General features: G+C 41.0%; 1 protein-coding gene across 1 annotated transcript in view; it reads left to right on the top strand.

Annotated features, from left to right (window-relative positions):
* kcnk9 (potassium channel, subfamily K, member 9) overlaps window positions 1-21,675 on the top strand; it is an 89,297-nt gene that overhangs the window by 54,728 nt on the left and 12,894 nt on the right.

Raw genomic sequence — 21,675 nt, 5'->3', positions numbered from 1 at the left:
GTAGGTTATTCCAATATAATTTATTTGGGTACTGCTGAGGCTCCAAGGTGAACGTCGGTGAACCTAGCATTCCGAAATATATGAAACCTTGGTTGATGACAGCATTTCCACAACTAAAGGCATACATTTAACTTTAAGGCGATGTTGTACCCAATTCTTACTCTAAATACAAAATAAGGGGCTACATGTAATTTCAACATTGGCTTTTTCTCTATTTACATGCAAGGTAAACTAGGTGGTAAACTAATCCAAAAGTAACTGAAAGTAATGAACTTCAATCTTAATAATAATAATAATAATGCATTACGTTTTTTATTAGAGCGCTTTTACAGGTGCTCAAAGCGCTTTACAAGTACACATGTAAGACTCATTGCTACGGAGCAAATCCGGGTGAAGTGTCTCGAGGCGGGATTCGAACTGGAGTTCACCTTGTTCACCCTCAGACATGTGACCTGGACCAGATGCGATTGGCTAAAACGGTTACATGATGCATGGGTGTTTCTCAATGTCGAGTACGCTTGCTTGGTAGCACATGTCTTCCGAGCGTCTTGCTTCAGAAGCGAGGCAAGAATACTTCCTGGCGTTCGGAAAACGAAGAGTGGAACAGGCGAGCGAGTGTGCAGGTGTGCGTCACGTGAGAGGCCCCGCCTCTTACATTTTCCGCCACAGATTTGGGGAAATTTGGCAAAGCATTGTGGGGATTTTAAGACCGCAGAGTCTACACATGTGCAGCCTCGAAATGTCTCCAAACGAAGTACGCCGGGCTCGGTAGGTTTCCAAGTATGCTGGACATTGGAACAGTCCTTCGCGGCACTCGATGACGTAGTGTGCTTGAAATAGTGGAGCAGCTTTACTCGACATTGAGAAACACGAAATGTCATTGGCTGCTTAGATAATCAGCGTGTTGATGATCTGATGACCAACGCTCTAACCACTGCGCCAAAGCCGGCCATCTTGAGATGCATAGATTGCGCCCCCCCCCCCCATGTTCTTGACTTGTAAGTAGTGAGAGTGTCAGAATGTAACTCTGCTCACCCTGATGCCACTTGTTACTTCAGCTCACTGCTGTCTCGTCTGACTCGGCTCCTTCTTTCATGCTTTCTCATTCCCATTCTTGGCGATGGCATCTCTAGCCTTGAGCGTTCTGTGTGTCCCATATCTCAGTGACGTGTGTCTGTTGGCTTCTGTTCTCCGTAGCCGCGGGGGGTTGTTTGTTTCGCTTCCCGCTGAATATTGCTCTGCTGCTCGCATTCATCAGGGAGCACACTCACGAGAAGAGCCTAAAATAAGAGTGAAACGGCACGAATTTAAATGCGTCCCCCTATGCAAGTGTCATCGGGAGAATTAGAGTCAGGATAGACATAACGGGAGATGGATTACTTCATTGGCTGTACCTCAACATTGAAGGAATCTCAAATTCTCTGAGAAGCTGTCTTCCACAGGCAATGCTGAGGATTAGCAGCCTGTGGCTCAGACTCCTTTTGTGTGCTGTCTCCCTCGTCTCTCCGAGAAATATGGGGCTCTCGAGAGCAAACGGACAACTGTGGGAATACATATTTGAGGCTGTTCTGTCCTCCTCGTAAATTGACTCTGCAAGGGTACACTCGAGTATCCTAATCCAACACAATGACCCTTGCATACTGAAGTCATTCCAGGTTTTTGTATACGGTTAATTGCTGGCGCACGCAGTCTAATAATCGCCTGCCGTTGCGGTGACCTTGACAACTTCCCTTACTTTACTCCCAAAGAAGAAAAATGTAAATAAGGATGCAAGCAATGCTTTTGATGTAGTGCTTTGTCAGTGGCTTGTAAATTCCTCTCGTTGCATTCAGTGCTAATATGCACATGGAGGCTGTTTTGTTTGTCCTGCTGCATACCTAAACTGACTCAGGTCACTACAGGCATACCAAGTTGTTTCTAACCTTGGGAAGGGAGCATATGGCATATTGTTATATTTATTTACTATTACTTCAATACTTACTTCAATGTGTTAAAATGAACTTGAGACATTAAAACTAATAATTTCTTACACCCAGAAGCCATGAGAGGCAAGTGAGAAACATGTGGTCATTAATGTTCTGTGTTTGATCCAAACGGTTACTCATGTTTTATAATTAACAGCAGGTGAAACAAGTGTGGACAACATTATTATATCCTCTAAGCCAGGGGTGTCAAACTCAATTTCATCACGGGCCACATCACTCAAAGGGCCGGTTGTAACTTTAAGACCAAAAATACATATATATATATATATATATAAAATAATGTATTATATTACATGATTGCCTCTGCATTGGATTATTATTATAACTTCATAATTAACTACGTCTGAAAGCAAGTATAGGGCAAATAATTGCAAGTCTCTTCAGTGAGAATGTCACATTTTGAAAAAAAAGTTATTTTTATAGAAAAAGGCACATTTTAAGAAAAAAGGCATATTTTGACAAAAAAAGTCAAATTCTGAGAAAAAAATCTAATTTGAGATGCATTGTGGGACATGTCGTTTATGGGCAACGTGCTTCTGTAAAGTAGCATGTAACCGTATAATAAACATATTATATTCTTTGCAAGCTCTTGTGGGGCCACATAAAATGAAGTCGCGGGCCGGATTTGGCCCCCGGGCCTTGAGTTTGACACCCCTGCTCTAAGCAGACTAGAAAAAAAGAAAAAAATGCATCCATCTAAATCAAAAAAGGTTGTGCCAAAATCCCTTTTTTTAGTTTACGTTTTGTGCGTGTTTTTTCGACCATTTTGTTGTTGTTGCAATACCAGATTTGGCCATTAGAGGCTGAACCACTACTTTACGTTCTGGAAACTAAAGGAACTCTTTTTTATTCCCCCTTAAAGGTAGGGTAGGTAAGAACGGAGAAACCAGCTCGAGTGCGCTAGAATTTGAAAGTACGCAGCCGAAAGAAATCTGCCCCTTCCTTCAGACTTCCTTCAGACTTCCTTAAGGCACGGACACACCAGGCCGATTATCGGCGTCGGTGGGCGTCAGGCCGACGATGAGCGTCTACACGCACTACTCAGATTGGTGTGTCCCGCACCGTCTGGTCTTTTCAGCCAAAAATAAATCACTCTGATTGGCTGTTCAGCGAGTGAATCAGAGCTTGAGAAGCGAAACGGAAGTGAGGGACCCAAACTATTACGGCCCGTCCACACGGCGGCGTGTGTTGAAGCTTGCAGGTGGGCGTGTCTGAAACTCGACCAACAACCAATCACATGAATCTCCCGCCCCAGACACACAAGCACGCGGTTTGATTGGCTAGAGCTTGTACTGGCATATGATTTGATTGGCTTACGCTTCCGTCGAAGCTTCAAAAGTTGAACATTGCTCAACTTTTGCAGCGAGCCACGCTCCCACAATGCAGTTTGGCGAAGCGTCACCCCATTCAAAGTGAATGGGCAGAAGCGTTGAAGCTTCAACGCACGCCGCTGTGTGGACGGGCCGTTAAGAAGGCAAATCTGAGGTTTCATTGAACTCCAGCTCTCGACGCAGGTTCGGGAAAGCCCCGTGAGCTTCTCGCTGTAGAGGGAAAATGGAACACGCTATTTGTTGTTTGTTTATATCACGCAGTCTGTTCTTCTTCTCTCGGTTATCACGCAGTCTGTCTTACTAATACTTTTAGTTGCCTCTTTTGAATGACGAATACACACTACCGCCGCCTGCTGGTAAGGAGAGGTATTGCCACTCACGCATGCGCAGTTCGTACGTGCTTCTTGGCCGTCGGCTGAAGTCTTTGCGGTGTGTTCCAGTGCGACACATGGCCGAGACGCGAGGCGACGCAACAGTCGGGTCCGTCTGTGTCAGTTCTTTGGTGTCAGCTTGCTGTGTCCCTACCTTTAGTTCTCCATGTTTGTTTCATGACCAAATATGCAAAAACAAAATAAAGAAAATGGCCATCAAACTTCATGCTAAAAACAATGCAGCTGGTATGCAGTGAGGTGCTGCTGCTCCAAACCCTTTAAGGTGGGATTTACTGTGTTAGATCTTTTTTTTTTTTAACTGGGAAAGCATCCTGAGCCCTGCAGGATTCGACAGCACAGTGGTTGCTTAAAAAACATTGCCTTAAACTCTAAAGCAGTCAACATGGGTACCGTGTAATTCAGCCGCACGAACACAAGTCCTCCCCTGCTGTCGAAGCTTCAGAAAGTGAAAAGAGCAACCACCTGTTACAAGTCGTTGTTGCGTCCCCTTGTGATCGCTGCATCCGAGGAAAAGACTGTGGTTATTATGTTTGCAGACAAAGCCGGCGTAGAAAATAGAGCAGCGAGTGGGAACCCTAATTACAGTTCGTACGTGCTTCTTGGCCGTCGGCTGAAATCTTTGCGGTGTGTTCCAGTGCGACACATGGCCAAGACGCAGGAGACGCGAGGCGACACAACAGTCGGTGTCCGTCTGTCAGTTCTTTGTTGTCAGATTGGCGTGTCCGGGCCTTCACAGAGCCCCTCCCCCAACACACACGAACGCGCACATATCCAATGAGGGCACGAGATAAGTTTGTGCCCAGATGGAAGGCTGACAGGCAGGTAGGCCATCCAGTTACTTTAGCCGGCTCAGATGATTGGTCGTGCTTTTTACAGCGCCACGGCTTCCACAGATGACATTTTTTATGTATTTATTGTCAAAGCATTTAATGTATTCATTGCTATCGGGATGTTAAGAGCATTCCATGGAATATAACAAGTGTTCCTGAAGTGAATTACCGACCCCACCTTTAAGTTAAAATGTCTTCCTGCATTCTTAAAACAAGGTACATACATGTTTTAACTTATCTGAAACATAAATACTTTTAGTTGTATTGAAATCATTTGGAAGCGGTGCACTTCAGCCTCTTGTGGATGAAACGGGTATTGCAACATCAAAAAGCATTACACAACATTATTTTGTTTTGTTTTGACTTTCATTTTTGTGTTAAATAGGTTGATTACTGGGAACATCAAGACGAATCACTCGTTTCAAAAACTATGTTGAATGATAACTTATATGTGAAATACTTCAAATGTAAATGTGATATTTTTAAGCTGGACCTCTTCTCCACTTTGTCTACGTAGATTTTGAAATGTTTCCCTCAACAATAGAGTTAAGATGACCAAACACTCATACAAAATAAGGAATAATAATAATGCTGCTTATTATAATAATAATAATATTAACTATCTCTAATTGATTGTATTTACTTCTGTTTCATTTCAATGTGTGAGGTTCCCTGAATGTTCGATGCTGAGGGCTGGGGGAGGGGAGTGTTATTTCCCCATGTGTTAATGTATGTATGTGTGACTGTATGTTCTTTCTATGTTAAAAAACCCAATAACTATAATGTTAAAAGATGACTACCAGCTGATAGACTGTACCCATTATGGCGCCATAACAAAGTCAAACTGTTGGCAGGGTTTGAAAAGCACAGATAGTGAAAGGCTTCCTATTTGTAGAAGGTAACCATGGTGTTCCTATACTTCCACATTAAGCTCCTGTCGGTGACGTAGACTCGGGCGATGACCCACCTCTGAGCCCCCTGCTCCTCCTGACCTTCATTAAAAAGCCGTGGCCTGAGAGCAATTAATACCACGGGGCACCTGAGGTAGTACGAGGCCGATTAACCCTCGGATCAAACAAGCACAAGGTGTCGGTTTAAGCAACTGCTCGAGGGGCTACCTTGATAGTGGAATGAATAATGTATGAGATAAATGAAAACTGAGGGGAGGTATCCTCAACTGTATTCTCTGACAAACTGATTGGTTCAGAGGATCAAATGTTATACAATACGTTTCTATTCTAATCAGAGTGAATTTGATATGCTGTGTGAGTAATGCATGCCCTCAATCCAATGAGAACACGTACTTGTATTTCAGGTACGCCGCTGTGTGCATATCAAAAGATTTTATTGGTTTATTAAGTAGTTGTCAAACATAAAAATGTGCCAGGTCATGTGATTTTGTGTTACCATAACAACTTGTTCAAGATGTCCATGTGCCAGAACGAGCTACATTTCAAAAGCTTTTTGTTGTTGTTGCTAAAGGTAAAATTCAAAACATTTAAGAATTTAAATGCTTGCATAACATGTCCTTTATTACATTTAACCTGTTGTGGAAATATTTATTGACCAAATTGATATGAAACAAATGAGATAAATATCGCTGTGACACTGATTTTCACAGTAAACCCAAAGTGACATATATGCACGATTAGAAATATTATTATGATCTGCTCAGTTAACCCTTAGATACATAAGTGGGTCTTTTGTGGAACCGGTGAGGTGGTTGTCTTAGAGTATCTTTGTAATTACATGTTTTTATCATTTCATATTCCAGCTATTCCTCAAAAAACATGTTTTGGATATCATGCCATTCAAATTTTAAAATTACGTTTTTTTTTCAAAATGTTAAAAAAAAAAATCTAAAATTATAAATAGTGAACAATTATTTTATATTATATATTTCTAGTGTGAACCAAAATATAATACTAAATATTATACAAGTGATTTTTCTTAACCAAAATGACAAAAATGGCATAAATACACATATTATTCTAATACGGGTCCTTTTAGACCAGGGGTAGCCAACACGGTGCCCGCGGGCACTTAGTCGCCCGCAGGGGCAACGTGAGTCGCCCGCCGGGCATGTTCTAAAAATAGCTCTCCAAGCAAATCCAAAATGTATAAAATACACAAAACAAAAAAGGAAATGTAATTAAAAGAATCTACCCTATGCATAAACGAAACCTAAATCATAGCGAACTCTATCTACTTACTACAACTCTATAACACCCCTCCCCCCACCCCACAATGAATATCGACCAATCACGTTCTTGCTTGATTTGCGGGACCAGCGTTGCAGTCGGGAAGAAATGGCACCTCCCCGCTGATTTTCCTTCTGGCAGAATCTGCACTACACGAACAGCCTATCATGCCAGCCTATACAACACATGAGGGGCAGAGTTTTACTCTGTGTGTTGTAACTTATATATTTATTGCACTTAACGCACACACACGCATGGCGTAATTTCCACTGGGGACATGTCCCCCGCACTTTTCGAAATCACCTTTGTGTCCCCACTTTACAAATATGTTTATTATTATTTTTTAACTCAAGCCGTCATCGCCACGGTGGAGCACACAGCCTTTGTGAGCGAGCGAGACAGAGAGAGAGAGTGAGCGAGCTAGGGAGGGAGGGAGGGAGAGAGACAGAGAGACGGAGAAAGAGAGCTAGGGAGGGAGGGAGGGAGAGAGACAGAGAGACGGAGAAAGAGAGCTAGGGAGGGAGGGAGGGAGAGAGAGAGACAGAGAGACGGAGAGAAAGAGAGCTAGGTAGAGCACACCTTTATCTATTTAATATAGATAAAGTAAGAAATAATTCCAATGTGTACTATAGGACAGTTAAAAAAAACAGTTTAAAAGGGGAGTGGTTAGTAAAATATGCATAAAGAAAAAGAAAGAATGCTAATAGGTAACATAAGATAAGAATAAACAAGTTTAAATGATTTGTTATTGGTTGTGATCATATTCTAAAGATGTTTGGATTATTGAAAATACAGCTCCCTTTCATCTGAGTGTTGAGAGCTGTATCCATACATTCATGTTGTGCTCAAAGTGCACCAGATTGATGCATTTCACTTCAACATTTAAAAAAAACTCTTCCATGCATGCTCATGAGGCGGTGAGGACCCCCCTAGAGGAGGTGAGATCCACCCCCAAATAAAAAAGGTTACATTAATTAAATTGCAAACATTTTGTTTTAGTAAACACTGCAAACGGGTCCCACAGACCCAAACAGCACACAAAGGGTCAGCATATAATAATGTTAAAATGTGCTAAATATATACACTGCAAAAAACAAAAAAAGAGGAGTAAAAGTAGCCCTCAACTTGTTTTATTTTTTGAAAGTAGCCCTCACCCTAAAAAAGGTTGGTGACCCCTGTTTTAGACCCACTTATGGAAGAGTGTAGGGTCCAGTCACTCGTGCATCTAAGGGTTAATTTAGCTGATTCAATTATATTTAGTTAATATATTCTTTATTCTTCAATTCAAAGAATGTTCAAACTAATTTAAACCAAAAAATCATCCTCATTAATTAAGTTATAAATACGTTATTTTCCAAAAGCCCAATGTGACATATTTGACACTAGGGGGGGTTCTTGTGTTCTATGCAGGGGCGTATCTACGGGGGGGGGGGGGGGGGGGCCTTGCCCCCCAGCTGCCCCCCTAACTTTTGTTTCCCTAAAACTGTACTAAAACAAACCTACACTATTTCCACAAGCTTCTCAAGCAACGAAACAAGCATTACATTAGTTAAAAGTGAATCATTTTAAATATCATTTTAGGCCCGTTAAAAACGCAGCTACGGCCCTGCATTAAACTGCGGAGCGGCGTTCATACAGACCACGGCTCACAGAGCTGCAGAGAGGGAGCGAGCTGTCCCAGCGCCTATGGATCAGCTTCCCCTGGGAGCATTTCCCCTTCCACTAGTTTTGTTTTTACTAAGGACGAGAGCTTGAAGCTAAATATTAATAAAATGCTGCCGTTAGAATCGATAGCGTTTAACAGACGGGCGCTGTTTGGGGCGTTACGTTACAAAATACTACGCAGACAGCGTTAGCTGGGAGATCGATCACTTTGCTAAACTATGCGGTAGCCTACTATTAAATCCACGTAAACTACACATCACAGCCATGAGGCCAGATCAATGAAACCAGGATACATCCTTTACCGTAAAAACTGGATCTAAACACAGCTGCCTGTGTGCGTTTGATAAATACTTTCTGATGATATGCTACTTATTAGCTAGGCTACATGGCCCTAACGTGTACAGTTATACAAGCATTTGTACCAGTGCTTTTCACAGACTCTTGCAGGCCAGAGTATAGGAGTGATTCAACAACAACAAAAAGACATATGAGAAGTGATCAGGACGAACAGAAAGACGAAAAGGAAAAGAGAGTTCACTGAAGAGACCAGGAGGGTCAGAGCAGGAGGAAGAGGAGGAGATGAAGAGACCAGGAGGGTCAGAGCAGGAGGAAGAGGAGGAGATGAAGAGACCAGGAGGGTCAGAGCACGAGGAAGAGGAGGAGATGAAGAGACCAGGAGGGTCAGAGCAGGAGGAAGAGGAGGAGATGAAGAGACCAGGAGGGTCAGAGCAGGAGGAAGAGGAGGAGATGAAGAGAGCAGGAGGGTCAGAGCAGGAGGAAGAGGAGGAGATGAAGAGAGCAGGAGGGTCAGAGCAGGAGGAAGAGGAGGAGATGAAGACATTAGTGAAGAAGAAGAAATACATGTGAGGAATAAAGATGAAGTGTCAGAAAGAGGGGCAGAGGCAGGAATCCAGAGGCAGAGGAGACTCCAGCTGGACCACATGGTATGTTCTTATTCTCCTTACATGTTCCATCAGCAGCTCAATCTAGTATTGACACATGTTGATTGAAATGTGTTGCTGCACAGGTCAGCTGTAGCTCTCTGAAGAGATGGGTGATGTCATTTGTGTACTTAATTATAACTACTTACAGTATGCAGAATCAGAGTATTCTCTGAATCGGGTGCCTTTTGGGTCTTTATATCTTTGAAAAATGAAACCAAAATGTTTGGTCATAACATCTGGTAGTGGGCTAGTTACATGTTCCCACCTCAGGCACAAAGTATACATAATTACTAGGAATTTTTATGGCACCACATGGAAATCAAGGACATTACAAATTTGTAATATTTTGCAAAACTATTGTTTATTTTGTAATACACTATTATTAATTCATATAACAGAGTTGAAATGTTGAGCTTGTCAATCTTAATCTGACAATACAAAAACTGAAATATAGGTAAGAGAAGAAACGGACACTTCTGTGATGTAATTCCCTCGATGCAGATCACGCACGGACTGACCCTCCATGCAGATCACGCACGGACTGATCCATTATTTTAATAGGAGGGTGAATGGTATGGCGTGACGGGGTTGAAACAAACCGAGGGTCAATATCGCAATTTCATAGATAATTCAAGTATTTTTACAGAATTTCTTTTTGATCAGTTAAAGTTGACAAGCATATGATTATATTAGCTGCAACATTTTGGGATAATTGGCCATTTTGATTTGTTTAATATTAAATTATAATGCTTAGTGAGCACATGCAAATATGTCTGTCTAAAGACAACACATTTTTTGTAATGCAAAACAACCTGTTCCATTAATTAATTGCTTTAAAATACATTTTGTAGTTTCCTTTCATTTAAAATTGTTGAAGTAAGCTGGGGGACTCAAAGGGCACCCGATTGTTTGTCTGAACACCGTGTTTCTCTTGTGCATTAAGAACACTTGTGTTAGGCCATGAATTAACAATAAATAGGTTATATACAGTATAAAATACCACGTGCTGTCCGCCCTCCCATGCCACCCTGGCATGACCTCTTGCCCCCCCTTTGCCCCCCCATGTAAAATGTTCTAGAACCGCCACTGGTTCTAGGTGGTCTATTTAGTCTGAATTATGTTCCCCTTAATTTCCTCAAAAGTAGAAATGGGTTTGAAATTGTGATTTGTAGGGGTTTTCCCTGTCCTGTAGTGTGTTATGTTTGTGTGCATGTCAATGGTCTGCAAAGGCTAAAATCCCTGTGTTCCCAGTTTTTGCAGACATGTCACAGTAGAGACACGAAATACAAATATGAACCAGAAAATGAGCAGAATATGTCGTCTTGCAAGGCCATGAAATCGGTTCTTTATCTTAAGAAAGGGTACCATGAATAAATAATGATTTGATTCAAAGTGATTTTGGTTATTTGACATGAGAGATCTTTGACTATCAAAGTTTTGTGCGCGCCAATCAGGATTAATCAACATTGAAATCAAAATAACTTGAGCTGCTTGAGGTTGCTTGCTTGGTGTTAAAAAAAGGAATGTTAAATTACATCCAGGGTGTTAGACTTTGAGCATTAGTCATGATTATTAGATTAATTGTTTGATTGTTTTTAATTTGTTGCTAGAATGCATTTGCTTAGAGGATAAATGTTGAGTCACGCAGATGAGAGGCTGCTTCATCTCGTCTGAACTCAAAGTGTAGGCTGTTGGTTAATTCATTAATCGATTACATGACCGCGAGATGTTCCTTTTTTCGAGTGCAGGAAAAATCTAATATTTATGATTTAATAAACAAATGATATCATAATTTGATTTAGGCTGCCAGCTGTGTCAATTTAGAGTTTGAGCAACAATGACTCACGCTCTCACAGACCTATAGAGCTCGCATGGTGGGTGCGGGCAGACATTCAAAATAAGTCATAGTAGATTGGAGTCAAACAAAGGTTGAGTCATGCGGTTTATGATGAGAGCCGCCATTGTATATTCATAAATGTGTCAAACATTAGGGGCACTTTGGATACGACCGTGGTGAGCCACAGCGGCTTGTGATACTTTTATTCAATTATAGATTTAATTTTGTGATAGCTGAGAAAAGAGACAGCAGGACTTTTTTAAAGGGGTTATCTGTCGGCGTCGGTAGGTTTGATGTCGCTATATTTAGATTGATGTAGAGTTGTTTCTAGAGATGTCCCGATCCGTGATTTTCAAAAGATCGGAATCCGGAGAAAAAAATCGGGGATCGGGATTTTTTTTTTTTTTTTTTTTTTTTTTTTTTATAAAATATTTTTATTTAATGTTACAAAACAAAAATAACCATGTTCACGTCTTAAAGTCATCCTGAGGACTTAGTTTTGGTTTAAAATTACACAACATCATGTATGTGTTGCTTCTTTTGGGCTTGTTTTCAGACCTGGTTGCTTATTTCTCTGAAAGCAACAGAGTGGGCGCAGTGTCTAATAGTAGCAGTAAGCTAACGAGAGGCTACGTCCAGCTGGTGACTCGGGAGTCGGGACAGAGAAAATGTCAGGAGTTTGGAAGTATTATAAAATTGAAAGCGAAGGCAGTGTAACAGCCAGATGCAATGTTTGCAAGGCGGAGGTTCCGCGTGGTGGAAAGAACAGAGCTACGTTCAACACGACCAATCTAATACGCCACCTGAGAAACAAACACCAACAACAACACGGCGAGTACACAGCGGCCACTCGGGTAACGGCACTGAAACAACCGACACTTTCAGAGGCTTTCAAAAGGAAAGAGAAACTGCCCCAGAACAGAGAAAAGGCCAACAATAACAGCCAAGATAGCTGAATTCATTGCGTTGGATGACCAGCCGTTATCTGTTGCCTTTTTTTTCTCTTAATGCATTGCATAAAGATCGGATCGGGAAAAATCGGTATCGGCAGATTGTCAAAATCAAATGATCGGAATCGGATCGGGAGCAAAAATCGGGACATCCCTAGTTGTTTCAGTTTAATACTTTCCTCTTTAGTTCTGGTCATTATAATTGAAGCATTTTGGACACACCGCATACATTGTTTGTCCTCAGAAGATACTGAGGCCCAATCCCAAACCACGCCCTACACCTTACCCCTACACACTCGCAGCTCAACGAGGCTCCCTCCTGTCAGGTGGAGGGAGTAAACACAGCGGCAAGCTTTGGGACGGCCTCGCCTCTCTCCGGCAGGAACAGGAAGTGCCGTAACTGTATTTAACAACGGTTTCAAATCAGCATCTCTTAGACAAAAGTTTAAATGAATAACTCAAATAAAACTCCAAACATCTTTCATTGTGTTGTCTTTTAGTTTGAAACCTGATGTTTATAAGCTTCTTAGTTTTTATACGCGACTTATAATAAAATGCACACATTTACCTTTTTCTAGACTAAACACAGTTTGATCCTAAGTTAAAAACATATGAGGTTATCATGAGGTCGTTAACATCGCAGTGTATCAGTGGATGTTTGCTGGAACTCTTGTACACAGCGTGTTTCCTGAGGACACACACAGCGTGACTCCGGTCAGGCTCCAGTCAGCACCGATGCAGACTCGCTGTTTGAGGGCTCGATAGCCCACTCCCCCTCCACACCGCTCCACACCTGTTGGTTTGGAACAGCCCTTAATGTGGCGGACCCTCCGCGCGAACGAGGGGTAGTGTGTGGGGCGTGGTTTGGGATTGGGCCTCAGAATGAGTTGTGGTGCCCCCTGACTGTTACTGTTGTCATATGTTGACAACTTTTGGATGGATTACAATATCATGGAACACATGTTTATGGTTCTCTGAAAGGTGAATCATTTACATGTTCACGTTCTGCATTAGCTTGTTGTCCAGTGGACCTCAACACTTCTGCTGAAGCAAAGGGAGGTTTCTGGCACAACTTAACTTTCTCCAAAGTCCATTGGTGGATGGGAAAGGTCTAAAGCCGTCAACTCTCCAGCATCAGGACAGTATATGAAACGACTTTAGTTATACGTCAGAGTTACTGGAGTTATTATGTCTCTGCTTCAGGGGTTGCAGGAGCGTGAAGAAACGTGTGAGGACTAGAAAATGGCTTTATATTTTTAGAAAGAGCTAGATACATTTCAAGAGCTAGAGATATAGTGAAGGAGCATCGGGGAGTAATCACTCTGAGACAAGAGAGGTTTTTGAGTGTCTTTTGAAGAAAGAAGTGGATCGAAATGACTTTAGTAACTTCTCCACCCCTGAGTAACCACACAGGAGAAGATTGGATGGAGTTCTCCTGCCTCCGAGTGACAGCAGGGCTAGTTCTGAGGCTGTGGCGCAGTGGGATAGTGCGTTGGTGTTCAGATCAGGGGAGCACGGGTTCAAACCCTCACTGCAGTCAGCATGTCGTTGTGGAGGACACTTCACCCCAGATTGCTCCTGTGGGGATTTGTCCATCAGTATCGAGTATGTAAGTTGGATAAAAGCGACTAACATGTAATGTAATTTAATATAGTCGTTAAACTAAATGTAAGATATGCCGGTAGGTTCCTTTTATAGTGGAATATTTAGGTGAGTATTAGCAACTTCAACGAAAAAGTGACATGAGCTGTCAGTTGGGTTGTTGAGACAAGATGTGGACGTCGCCATCATCATTTGGTCGTAGTCATTGGCCTATCTCTGTCCCCCTAATGTCTTTTCTGCACATCATCTTCCCTTTTGTCACAATTGCAGTTTTTGGATACCTTCGGTTTTATGATCTGTGAAGGTATGACCTTCCCACTGGCCAGAGGTGGGAAGTAGTGGAAGTACAAATACTTCCTTACTGTACTTAAGTACATTTTTCTGGTATCAGTACTTTACTCCACTACTTATTTTTCTGACGACTTTTTACTTTTACTTCTTACATTTTGAACTCAAATACCTGTACTTTCTACTTCTCACATGTTGAACTCAAATACCTGTACTTTCTACTTCTTACATGTTGAACACAAATACCTGTACTTTCTACTTCTCACATGTTGAACTCAAATACCTGTACTTTCTACTTCTAACATGTTGAACACAAATACCTGTACTTTCTACTTCTACATGTTGAACCACAAATACCTGTACTTTCTACTTCTTACATGTTGAACCCAAATACCTGTACTTTCTACTTCTTACATGTTGAACCCAAATACCTGTACTTTCTACTTCTTACATGTTGAACACAAATACCTGTACTTTCTACTTCTAACATGTTGAACACAAATACCTGTACTTTCTACTTCTAACATGTTGAACCCAAATACCTGTACTTTCTACTTCTTACATGTTGAACCCAAATACCTGTACTTTCTACTTCTTACATGTTGAACCCAAATACCTGTACTTTCTACTTCTTACATGTTGAAACTCAAAATACCTGTACTTTCTACTTCTTACATGTTGAACCCAAATACCTGTACTTTCTACTTCTTACATGTTGAACTCAAATACCTGTACTTTCTACTTCTTACATGTTGAACTCAAATACCTGTACTTTCTACTTCTCACATGTTGAACTCAAATACCTGTACTTTCTACTTCTTACATGTTGAACTCAAATACCTGTACTTTCTACTTCTCACATGTTGAACTCAAATACCTGTACTTTCTACTTCTTACATGTTGAACACAAATACCTGTACTTTCTACTTCTCACATGTTGAACTCAAATACCTGTACTTTCTACTTCTCACATGTTGAACTCAAATACCTGTACTTTCTACTTCTTACATGTTGAACACAAATACCTGTACTTTCTACTTCTCACATGTTGAACTCAAATACCTGTACTTTCTACTTCTCACATGTTGAACTCAAATACCTGTACTTTCTACTTCTCACATGTTGAACTGAAATACCTGTACTTTCTACTTCTCACATGTTGAACTCAAATACCTGTACTTTCTACTTCTCACATGTTGAACTGAAATACCTGTACTTTCTACTTCTCACATGTTGAACTGAAATACCTGTACTTTCTACTTCTCACATGTTGAACTGAAATACCTGTACTTTCTACGTTGTCATGTTGCCGTTGTTCAGCATGGAAACATTCATTGGCTAACAATGACATTATTGTTCTATTGATATAAAGGGAGGTCAGGTACTCTTTAAAACAGCTGCTAGTTATGGGTACTTTTTACTGTAGTACATTTCAAAGCCTCTTTACTTTTACTTGAGTAAAGAACTTTAGTCAGTACTTCTACTTTTATAAGAGTACTTTTAAAACACGAGTGTCTGTACTTTTACTTGAGTAAAGGAAGTGTGTACTTTTGCCATCTCTGCCACTGGCCTTAGACGGACTTGGATGGTTTTTGGCAATCATGCTAACAAGCTAAACTAAGATGGAGAGTATGGCGCACACAATACACCTTCCTCAGGAGCATGCTAGCCGTATCATAGCATGCAATAGCAGCCTTGCAGAATGACTGTGAACTCTTAGTCGCATTTGATAGAGCTGGGGTTGTAGAAAAAAGATTGTGAGCTGGAAGTTTGTTGAGCAACAGTTTTTACCTCTTCCTACTCCGAATGACTCTAAAATATATCCACGAGGCACCTTGTGGACGAGTTATCACACATCCAGCTCTGGTTTGTTCAAACATGTCGACAGTGACTCAACAGAAATGGAAATGCTCTGAAAGAGGCACTGCTGTACTGAACCGTACGGTAGGCAATTAAATTAGGACGTCTATCGTAGTACATTTTGTCGGAGATGGCCAGCAGATTTGATTGTATTCCAACTTTAAATACCGTCCTTATGGAGCTTTAAATATATATTTCAGGCTGCAGATGTTACACGATGTATTTGTTTTCATATAAGGGTCATTCCAGAATTGGAGGACATTTCATGTCCCCCATATAAAAGAATCTAATAATCCATGCCCAAAATGCTAAAACATGCACTTGTTGTGTTAAACATACTTGTCTTGAGACAAAATGTATATAGAGTTGTAGAAAAAGTGGTTTCAAAATATTATTTAAATGATCAAATAGCTCTCGAACATCCCCTAAAATGGCATTTGTCTCTCGTCCCCGCTTCTTGGTGACCAACTCGCATGTCAAATATAACATTTAAAATAGGGATTTTATTTACTTGTGTTGGTATTATTCTATTGATATATTTCTCTTGTAATGGTAAAATCAATTTGTTAAATCATAAACATATTTTAGATAACAGTGATTTTGCACAGAAGGTGTGTCCCTCAACATGCGTTCAACCCATACCCAAACCTTTTTAGATTGGCACAGGAAGTGAACAAACTGTAAGTCAGATGGCACACAGGAAGTGACATCAGCAGCCATGTGCTCGTGCCATGGGTAGACCAAAACTAAGTCCTCTTTTATTTTTCATATTTTTACAATCTTTTCAGTCTTAAAAGAGTGTGGCACTCCGACCCACTCAACCCTGTTCCTGATATTATCAGAATAAAGCATATTAATTTCAAAGTTATCTTTCTTGCATTAGATATCCAAGTGTGTCCTTGCCTTGAAAGTAGCATTACATGCTACATCTAGCAATACTTCCTGAGGTTAAAGCTCATTGATTTTCAACCCTGTTACTATAATTAGAGTAACAGGGGTAATTCTTCATTGGAAAATATACATTTGATGCCTAGCTACGCAAATCACTTTTTTTGATGGTTTATTATCTGTTTTTTGTAAATACATAAAAAAAAATTATAAAATAAAAGGTTCATTTTTCAAAAATGTTGGCGTCTAAATTGTCCTCCAATTCTGGAATGACCCATAAAGCAATAATTTAAGGATTTTTAATGATATACCAGTCTCCTATAATATGAAGTTAAACAAAAAGAATGCTTGATATAAAGAACATATGTTGAGGAGAAAGTTTCCCCACATCACATTTACATTTAGATATCTCAATTAATATGAAACTCTTTTCTCTTGTGGACACACTTTGTGCTTCTGGCTGATAAGACTGATGTGTATTTGCTACAGCTGGCAGGAGGATTACAAATATGTCTCATGCTTCAGAAAGCCTGCACAAATGTCCAGAACACGGCCCTCTAATTTTCCAAAATGTCTGGTGTATTTGGAGTGACCGGGTCTTTCTTGTGCTTTTATCCTTCATTTCAGAGCGTGATTGTTTTTTCCGCCGCACTACACACTGCGCTGAACACACACCTTCACCTGTGCACACAAGAGCACAAAAGCACCTGTGCAGGGCAGTATACGGCAGAACAAATATGTCTGTTCCCAAGACAACAGCAGATAATAGAGTCATTATAACAGGACAAACAGATTACACAGCGTGGCGTCGCAGCAGAAAGAAACACAGCTCATCAACGACATCAAAGAAATACTTGAAGAGACTGGAAATGATTCCATACTAGAGGCTACAGCTGGGAAAGGCTTTAAAACGTGTGCAGCAGAATATTTCCAAAACAAAAAAGAACAAAACGACCTCCTGAACTTTCATTAATTCGTAGTTATTTGATATTATTTGATAGGGATATGCCACAGATTACTACTTGTACACGGTAATATCGGTAGGTCTGCAGGTCATGTGACTGAGCCCCTGTACGTCCATGATAATCATTCTGTGTTGTTTTGGAAATGTAGGGACTAGGGATGTCCCGATCACCTTTTTTTGCTCTCGATCCGATTCCGATCATTTGATTTTGACAATCTGCCGATACCGATTTTTCCCGATCCGATCTTTATGCAATGCATTAAGAGAGAAAAAGGTAACCGATAACGGCTGGTCATCCAACGCGATGCATTCAGCTATCTTGGCTGTTATTGTTGGCCTTTTCTCTGTTCTGGGGCAGTTTCTCTTTCCTTTTGAAAGTCTCTGAAAGTGTCGGTTGCTTCAGTGCCGTTACCCGAGTGGCCGCTGTGTACTCGCCGTGTTGTTGTTGGTGTTTGTTTCTCGTAGCGTGTTAGATTGGTCGTGTTGAACGTAGCTCTGTTCTTTCCACCACGCGGAACCTCTGCCTTGCAAACATTGCATCTGGCTGTTACACTGCCTTCGCTTTCAATTTTATAATACTTCCAAACTCCTGACATTTGCTCTGTCCCGACTCCCGAGTCACCAGCTGAACGTAGCCTCTCGTTAGCTTGCTGCTACTATTAGACACTGCGCCCACTCTGTTGCTTTGAGAGAAATAAGCAACCAGGTCTGAAAACAAGCCCAAGCAACACATACATGATGTTGTGTAATTTTAAACCAAAACTAAGGCCTCAGGATGACTTTAAGACGTGAACATGGTCATTTTTGTTTTGTAACATTAAATAAAATAATAAAAATATTTTATTAAAAAATTGAATTTTTTTTTTTATATCCCGATCCCCGATTTTTTTCTCCCGATTCCGATCTTTTGAAAATCACGTGATCGGCTCCGATCCCCGATCACGTGATCGGATCGGGACATCTCTAGTAGGGACACTAATGAATGAAAGCTAAAACACAAGAGCCCAAACTAATAAGTATGAAGGCCCAGAGATGCAAACGGGAAAGTATTCATTTCTGTTATAAATTGTTTTCTCACGTACTTGTATGGCTTAAGTTAAACAGATAAATAAACGATTTTCTAGGACAGTCAATGTTCCTTTTTATCATCTGGGAAAAATGTGAAAATAAATATACAGCAGGAGATTTGGCCGTGTTTGCCAGGATAATCTTTCCGTTGTGTTTGTTGGTTGTAATACTCATTCCGGCCACATGACTCTGAAGTGCACGACTAACACAAAAAGAGACATGGCAGTAATGTTACATAACTCGATTCAACACAAAGTATAAACCTTGTGTTTAGAGTTCTATGAGAAATAAGAACTCACCAGGAATAATCTTTTTAGCTTCGAGGAACATTTAGAATATGGGGTGGCGCTAGTGGAGCCTCGCAGATAGGGGGTGCTGCAGCCCCCTCAGCACCCCCTCAGCACCCTCCCCTTCCCGCTTCCTCGCCGACCCCAAGCAGCAAGCTGGAAATGAACCCAGCTCACACTGTCCGCTCCCCCCAACACGGCACCCAGACCCCACGCAGCATTCTCATCTGTTTGTCAGTGTCATTTCCTGTTGCTAACAAACGCCATGGTAACACATAAACACTGATGTTCCGCTGTAACGGAGGTGGACTCATCAGAACAGAGTGGGCGAGCTGACCAATCAGAGCACAGTGGGCTCACAGTGAGGGGGGGGGCAGGAGCTCCAACAAGCCGTGGAGGACAGAGTGAATAATAATAATAATAATATATAATATTTTTATAGCGCCTTTCAGGAAACCCAAGGTCGCTTTACAAGTCGGGTAGGGGGGGGGGGAAAGTAGTGGAAAAAATAAACCTATTAAACTAACTAGTGGGGAAGCCTTAGTAAAAAGGTACATACTATACAGAGATGATGAGAAAACCAATGTGAGTTTGGAAAATTGAAGAATGTAAATCTATTCTAGTCGACCTCAACAATGGAATTATGATCAGTAGAAATGGCCGTGACGTGGGACCTTGAAAGTAATGTTGTACAATTACAACCGGGGGCCTTACAGGGTTAAAAAGAACAGCCGTTAAAAATAGAAAACCATGAAGATAATTCTTAGAAAATGAATCACAAAACCTTTATTTGTGACTTGCCTCTTCGGGCTTCCGTAGTAGATATAATATTTCATGTGAGCGTATATATATATTTACCTTAAAAACATCCTTTTTAATTTACTGATTTCTCGACTTTGTGTTTCGTTTTCTTTATAATCTTAAACATCCAGACTGATTTCTTCTCAATGCTATCACCCTTTTTTCACACTTGCCTCTCTGGGCTTCCATAGTTTTGACCATGTTGGCTTGATATCATTTCCTTTTCACAAATAAATCCTTTTTATCTACTGATTTCATGACTTTTTGTTTTAACAATCATAGAGGTCCAGACTTTGGGCATTACAATGCTATCAACTATTCTGGACACTCAGGTGCTCCTCTGTCCAGGTTTTGACTTTGAAAAAAGATGGAAAATGTACCTAAAGTGTGGCCACCCTGCAGTTAGCGGCTGTTGAGTCGATACCAAACACACTTCAAACTGCAAGGACCCTAAACACAAACATATCCTCTCGTTTGTAAAATGCCTCAGAGTAAAACCGTTACACTGAAAGATGACCGGACAGAGGAGACTCGTGATTAATCTGTGGACAGCTGAGTCGATGTGCCAAATCAAATGAAAGTTGTCATTCTTCACAGGTGCCTCTGTAATTCATTACGTTCTGATTACTGGGAGAGCAAAATTTGGGCAATAAGAATCAATATCAACTAATTTGGTGATTTGAGCAAGAAGACTGAGGGCGTGAAAACAAATCTGTCCCCAAGATGTAATTAGGAATGACGAACACTTGTTGGATCCCTCAAGCATGTTTCGCTGCCATCCTGTTCATGATGTTCACCAACATGTATTCTGATTCACAAACAGGGTGTGGAGGTATTTTATTATTTTTATATATATATTAGGGCTGTCAAGTAACGCGTTAATAGCGCGTTAACGCAAAAAAAAATTAACGCCACTACTTATTTTAACGCGATTAACGCATGTGTATTTTTTCCTCGGCCGCCCCGTAGTTTCAGAGCGCATCGAGTTTAAAATACCATCTGCAAAGCTGATGCTGACAGCCCCGCTGATGCTGGACATGCCCCGCTCCTGCCGCCCGCTTGTGGCAGACCACACTTCCACGCTCACCGGCAGCCACCGACTGGCCATCGGGGAGGACCGGGAGGGTGTGTGTTGTGTGTGGCCCGAGCGATGCGAGGGAGAGACCTTACGTGCATTGTTGTTGTTAGCATCTGGTGCTAGCTAGCTGCTGCTAACGGATATAAGGAGCTGTTTAAATGAAACAGAGGAGCGCTCTATCCACACAACTGCGCCGAGCACTTGACTTTATATTTATTTATTTGTATTGTATTATTGTATGAGAGGTTCCAGGTTGAATTGAGGCGAATATTTGTAATGTTCAGAGGTTGTTGTGTTTAATATTCATGAGAATAGTTGTCATTGTTCAAATGATAATAAACATTTAGCATAAAGCATAATTTGTCCACTCATATGTGATAAGAGTATTAAAAACTTGAAAAATATTCCTCTAAGGTACATTTAGAACAGATAAAAAATGTGCGATTAATTTGCGATTAACTATTTTAATCGACTGACAGCCCTAATATATATATATATATATATATGGATGGATGGATGGATGGATGGATGGATGGATGGATAGATGGATGGATGATGGATGGATAGATAGATGGATGGATAGATGGATGGATGGATAGATAGATTGGTTGGTTGGTAGATAGATATATAGATAGATAGATGGATGGATGGATGGATAGATAGATAGATGGATGTGAGATTGATGGAGGTAGATTATAATAGAG

Source organism: Pseudochaenichthys georgianus, chromosome 11 (assembly GCF_902827115.2).
Source record: "Pseudochaenichthys georgianus chromosome 11, fPseGeo1.2, whole genome shotgun sequence".
Classification (NCBI taxonomy): domain Eukaryota; kingdom Metazoa; phylum Chordata; class Actinopteri; order Perciformes; family Channichthyidae; genus Pseudochaenichthys; species Pseudochaenichthys georgianus.
Note: the sequence above shows the minus strand (reverse complement) of the source record. Positions and strands in the feature narration are given on the sequence as shown.